Source organism: Bubalus kerabau, chromosome 17 (assembly GCF_029407905.1).
Source record: "Bubalus kerabau isolate K-KA32 ecotype Philippines breed swamp buffalo chromosome 17, PCC_UOA_SB_1v2, whole genome shotgun sequence".
NCBI lineage: Eukaryota > Metazoa > Chordata > Mammalia > Artiodactyla > Bovidae > Bubalus > Bubalus kerabau.
Genome location: NC_073640.1, coordinates 31,037,420 through 31,042,952, shown reverse-complemented (window position 1 = coordinate 31,042,952; position 5,533 = coordinate 31,037,420). Strand labels below are relative to the sequence as shown.

The following is a 5,533-nucleotide window of genomic DNA, read 5'->3' as shown; positions in this document are numbered from 1 at the left end:
GCCCTACAAGCCAGAGCTCTACATCAGTCATCCTCAAAAATGCCTCCACCAGCCCTTTGTTCTAAAAGCTATAATGTTTTATTAATAATAATAATCAACATTGATGAGAACTTAATGTGTGGCAACCTCCAGGCTAACCATTTTGCATATATTGTTTAATATTAAAAACAATCCCTCCAAGGTAGGCACTCTTATCATCTCTCTTTTTGGGTAATGGAATAAAAGCCTTGAGTGACAAGGTCAGGTTTATTTACACAGTATGAAAAGCAGAGTCCTGATTCATACCAGTCTGTCTGTAATACACATGCTGTTAACCCCTAAGCTTATGCTGCCTCCTGCAGCAAACCAGCAGTGAAAAAAAGTAAAAATAAGGAATATTAATTGAATACACGGAGGAGAAATGACACAGGTGAGGAGCTGTGAACTTTCTCCTTCTTGATTGTGACCTAGGCCAAGGAAGACAGAAATGCATTCATGGAAAATTAATCTTTTGCCTTTAGGGAAATGCTGCATAGTATTTTCAAAAGGAAATAATTTATTTTTTCTGTTTTTTTTTTTCTTTCTTTCTTTCTTTTCTTCTTTCCTTTTTTAATTTAGAAGCTCAGAATCAATCGTTTTGCTTTCCTTGGCTAGAATCATTTTAGGGAATGAGTATCATCATCTCCATCATCAGCAGCAAATATGATCATTAGGCTTTAAATTGCCCTTACCAACTTGGTCGTTTACTAGTGCAGTCGAATTAAACTTGCTTATTACGTTACAAAATAGAATGTGTTAAGTTTGCTCAAGTTCAGCTCTGGAGTTTACATCAGAGTGCTGTGATTATGGCACCCCACTCCAGTACTCTTGCCTGGAAAATCTCATGGATGGAGGAGCCTGGTAGGCTGAAGTCCATGGGGTCGCTAAGAGTCGGACATGACTGAGCGACTTCCCTTTCACTTTTCACTTTCATGCATTGGAGAAGGAAATGGCAACCCACTCCAGTGTTCTTGCCTGGAGAATCCCAGGGACGGGGGAGCCTGGTGGGCTGCCGTCTATGGGGTCGCACAGAGTTGGACACGACTGAAGCGACTTAGCAGCAGCAGCAGCTGTGATTATATAGTATTTGGACTGAAGCTAAAATTGACATTTTCTTAGACTATAAAAAGATTAGATTAAACGGCTTTCCAAAATAAACAAAGACTAAGAAAATCCCAATCCGTTTAAAAGTCTGAAAATAGAACTTTGACATCACACGTGTAATTTATTATATGTCCAGTGGCTCCAGTGTCCGATTCGTAGCCACAGCAAGTGCTGCCCAGTGATAAAATTTGGTGCCCAAATCTATCAGCCTAAAGTCCTGGGAAATGTTCACAGCTGGTAGATATTCACAGCTATAGTACAGACCCAAAAGTAATTTACAGTAGATGCAAGGAGGTGACTTCTTGCTATAGGAACTATCAGTTCCTGTTTTGGCATTTCTTACTTCTCCCAATCTTGATTTTATATGTAAATTAAAAATTCCACCAATTACAATCTTTCTTCCATAATAGTATGTTGTGGTGTAAAGGTTCTCAAACTAGCTGTTCAAATGCAGATTTCTGGGCCCCACCTCAGAGTTTCTATTGCTTTGGCCACGGGGCCCAGGCAGAGGTGTTCCATGAATGACACTCCCTGAGTACGTGCGAACGCCTTCCTAGCTAGGAATCTACATCCACAGGTGAGTTTGCTACAGCTGATCCATGGATTACATCTTGAGAAACATATATGGAGAAAAAAGTAATGGCTTTGTTAGGGGAAGCACACTGATTGAAACCGCCCACCCTGGCCAGGCACCATAGTAACCACTTGCATGAGTTGTTTTATGACAGGAGATCCTAGTAAGGAATACGGAACCAATAAACCACCACCAACCGGAAGAGTTTGCGAATGGTTGAAAGGAGACACCGCGTGTCCGTCCACTTCCCAGAATCCCTCTCGCCAGAATCCATCTTGGCTGAGCAATGTGTGCACCACCAGGAAAGACCCTGAATTAGAATGATTGGCCAAAGACCACCAAGAAACTAATCCCATCACCATAAAACCTGAGACTACAAGCCATGTGGCAGAGCTGGTATCCTGGGTTCCCTTACCCTACTGCTCTCTACCTGGGTGCCCTTTCCCAATAAAATATCTTGCTTTGTCAGCACATGTGTCTCCTCGGACAATTCATTTCCAAGTGTTAGACAAGAGCCCAGTTTCGGGCCCTGGAAGGGGTCCCCCTTCCTGCAACAGCTATTTGATTTGAATCCTGAATTCTGGCTACCAAGATTGAGACAGTCTCTTAAATCCCCAAGTAGACTCAAATTCATTTATAAAACAGATTTACCTGGCAGAGTTGTTTAGAAGATGAAAGTTAATATATGTTCATCACCTTGCATTGTGCTTATACAGTCGGCTCTCCATATCCGTGAACCGGATGGAGAGGACCGACTGTTTTCACTGTACTATATACCATCTGATACAAGGGACTTGAACATCTGTGGATCTTGGTATCCATGGGGGGTCCTGAAACCAATCCCTCATGAACATCGAGGGACAACTCAATATGTCCTCAATGAAACAGTCTATTAAAAATGTTGCTAGTTAATAAAGTGAAAAATATGGATGGTGGCTAAAATAGCCAAATTATACAGTTCACAGTAGCACACTCTCTCATCTAAGACAAAAGAATGCATTCCACATCTCAAATGACTGTCCCCCCGCCCCAAACACACACATCTGTGTACACTTATCAACTATGTTTTGGTGTCTAACAGACCCTAGTGTCCTCATTCTGCTGGAAATAAGGAGACCTTTCCAAGAAGTTCCAATTCCACGAAGACCCACAAAATATTAATTCAAATCTAGCACTGACTGATTGAGACGTGTTAACATGTTCATTGACTGTTGGATTCCTTTTATAATTCTACATCCATCTCTACAATCCTACTTGTACCCTTTCTATCCCTAATAAAGGGTCTACAACTCAGAGGCTGTGAATCTGTTACCTAAGATACCTTATAATTTTTAAGAAAAATACATATTAAATGGAGGTTTTGACAATAGAAATTCATGACTATTCCTCCACTTTATGATTTTAAAGTCAGAGTTAATTATCATGACTAATTCACTTAACCGATTTCAATTCAATATAACAAATATTAAGAGGTGCCTATAAGTCACAGTTGATGCTAGCAGTCTATATATCCCAGAGGGAATAAGAAAACGTTGCCTCTGTTCATTTTGAGCAATCATCCTAGAAGGAGATACTGCATTAGGCATATTTCAACATACACACATAATTAAACACAGTCACCATAACTGTGGAAAATTAACACAGGATTTCAGGGATGGTAAGTCAGGAACAACACATGCACTTTGAGAATGTCAGAAAGCAAGACCTGTTATCAAGTGACCGGATGAAGAGTTGCATGCGTGCTTAGTCATGTCTGACACTTTGCATCCCTATGGACTGTATCCCACCAGGCTCCTCCATCCTTTGAATTTTCTGAGCAAGAATACTGGAGTAGGGTACCATTTCCCCTTCAAGGGGATCTTTCCGACCCAGGGATCTACCTGTGTCTCCTGCATCTTCCACACTGGCAGTGGGTTCTTTACCACGGAGGCACCTGGGAATCCTTGGCATCCTCTTAAGAGTTTTGTCATTTGGGAAGTAGATTTCATAGTACTTGTTGAAAGAGCCTTCTTTGGTCATGAGTTAAGACAAAGAACATGCCATGCAAATATTTAGGACTGTGTTTTTAATCTCTATTCCAGATTTAACATTCCAACTTTATAAGCAATGTGGAGGAAAGGAAAACAAGAATGTTTAATTATCTTGCTTAGACTCTGTAAGTCTATAGATTCTTTTCCAAAAAAAAAAAAAATCAAACAGCATGAAATAGGGATATTTTAAAAAGTGATTTTCATGCTTAGCAAGAACATTCTCTCTGGAGTGTCATCCAGGTATATACCTTAAAGTGATAGTAGCCTAAACACTTATCACCAAATTCAATTTAGCTACAGTCATCCAATAACAGGAATGGCATATCCTAATGGAGGAAAGTTAGAGAAATCTTAAATAGAAAATAATCTGATATCACATATGTGCTCTTTTTCCCTCAGTATAACTTAAGACCTTTGAAGGCTCGAAGCTGCTGCATATCAATGAAGAATTTCTGACATTTTGAGATGGTAGAGTATAATTTATCCCGTTATCTTTGGCTGTTTGGAAATTGAAGATCTCACTTTAGAGCTTGAGTATGCATAAGGCTTAATTCATTTCAAGTATGTACAGAGCCCACGTTCCTTATGGAGGAACACAAGCTCTATCACGATGCAACCCAAACCCTAACTGCTCACAACTTCTACATCTTTTTTTAGAAACCGTGGAAGCACAGTTCCTAAAAGAAATCTTCTTTTAGGAACCTTGGTTCACAAATGCCTCCCACAGCCGCCTGGAAACAATCATGTGAGCATGCACACATACTATACCATCATCTGCAGGATTTTTAGTATGTGACTTCCACGTTTCCAAGACACTGCATGTGACATTTCCTGTTCCTGTAATGCCATTTCCCATCCTTCATTGGCTCAGAGGATTCAGATTTAGATTCACAACTTAGCTTGGATTGTCACTCCTGTAGTAACCATCCCTTCTCTCCACCAGATTCACAGGATTAATAATACCCTCCTTTGTGTCAACCCTGTATGAAACACCCCTTTCTGTTACTCCACTCAACTATGGTTCTGTCTTGCCAACTCAGGACGCTTCATGGGTGTGTGACCAGTCACTCCTTGCCACTTCCGGAAGGGGTTATGCTTGGGAAATAATATCCTGCAGTTGCCATTTTCAAATATTAAAAAATTTTTCCTTTGAATTTGTTCTTTCTAAAATGGGTTCATGGAGCTTGTGCTTGGGGCTTGGAGCCTCAGTTTATAGGCGGTTTTGCCTCCTACAGCCTCCCAGGAACAGGTTCTCAGCTGTCTATTCCCTCAAGCCCTGAGCCCCCAGCCCAGCGCAGCCTCCCCTAACTCTGCCCTACCCCTACCATCTCCTTCAGCTCCCTGCAAGTGTGGAAAAGCTTGGGGGACACATACCTTGTAGCCTGTTGGGAAGGGACAGGCAGGTAGCTGTCCCATGCTGAGCTGAGGGCACCGCAGAGTATCTGGGTGATGAGTGGCCAGAAAAACCAAAGGCTGCTTCTTGGTGGGAGTGAGCCTCTGTTAGCTATATCCAGGTACATAGCATCTCTGGTGCACAGGTTTAAAGATCCTTGGGGAGTCCATCCATCAGCCATGGGTTGGGGTGATGGGCTCATGAGGAAGGGGAGATGCTTACCTCAACTACCCAACCCCATCCCTGGCTAGGACACTTGGAAGGAGTCTGCAGCTGGCAGGAGGGGACCTGTCATAGAACTTATCTGTGACAGTCCTCTCTGGCTCCAGAATACCCTCCTCCTCCAGAATGGAGCTCTCCCTTTGGTCCAGGAGACTATTCCTTTTCTGCTTCCAAGCTTCTGGGACTTAGTTT

At 41.9% G+C, this 5,533-nt stretch overlaps 1 long non-coding RNA gene across 1 annotated transcript; it reads left to right on the top strand.

Moving 5' to 3' along the window:
• Positions 1-300: 300 nt before the first annotated feature.
• Positions 301-1,953, top strand: LOC129631193 (uncharacterized). The gene is made up of 3 exons (XR_008703927.1): positions 301-409; positions 1,577-1,699; positions 1,851-1,953. It is a non-coding gene; the product is annotated as an uncharacterized LOC129631193 (long non-coding RNA).
• Positions 1,954-5,533: the final 3,580 nt, after the last annotated feature.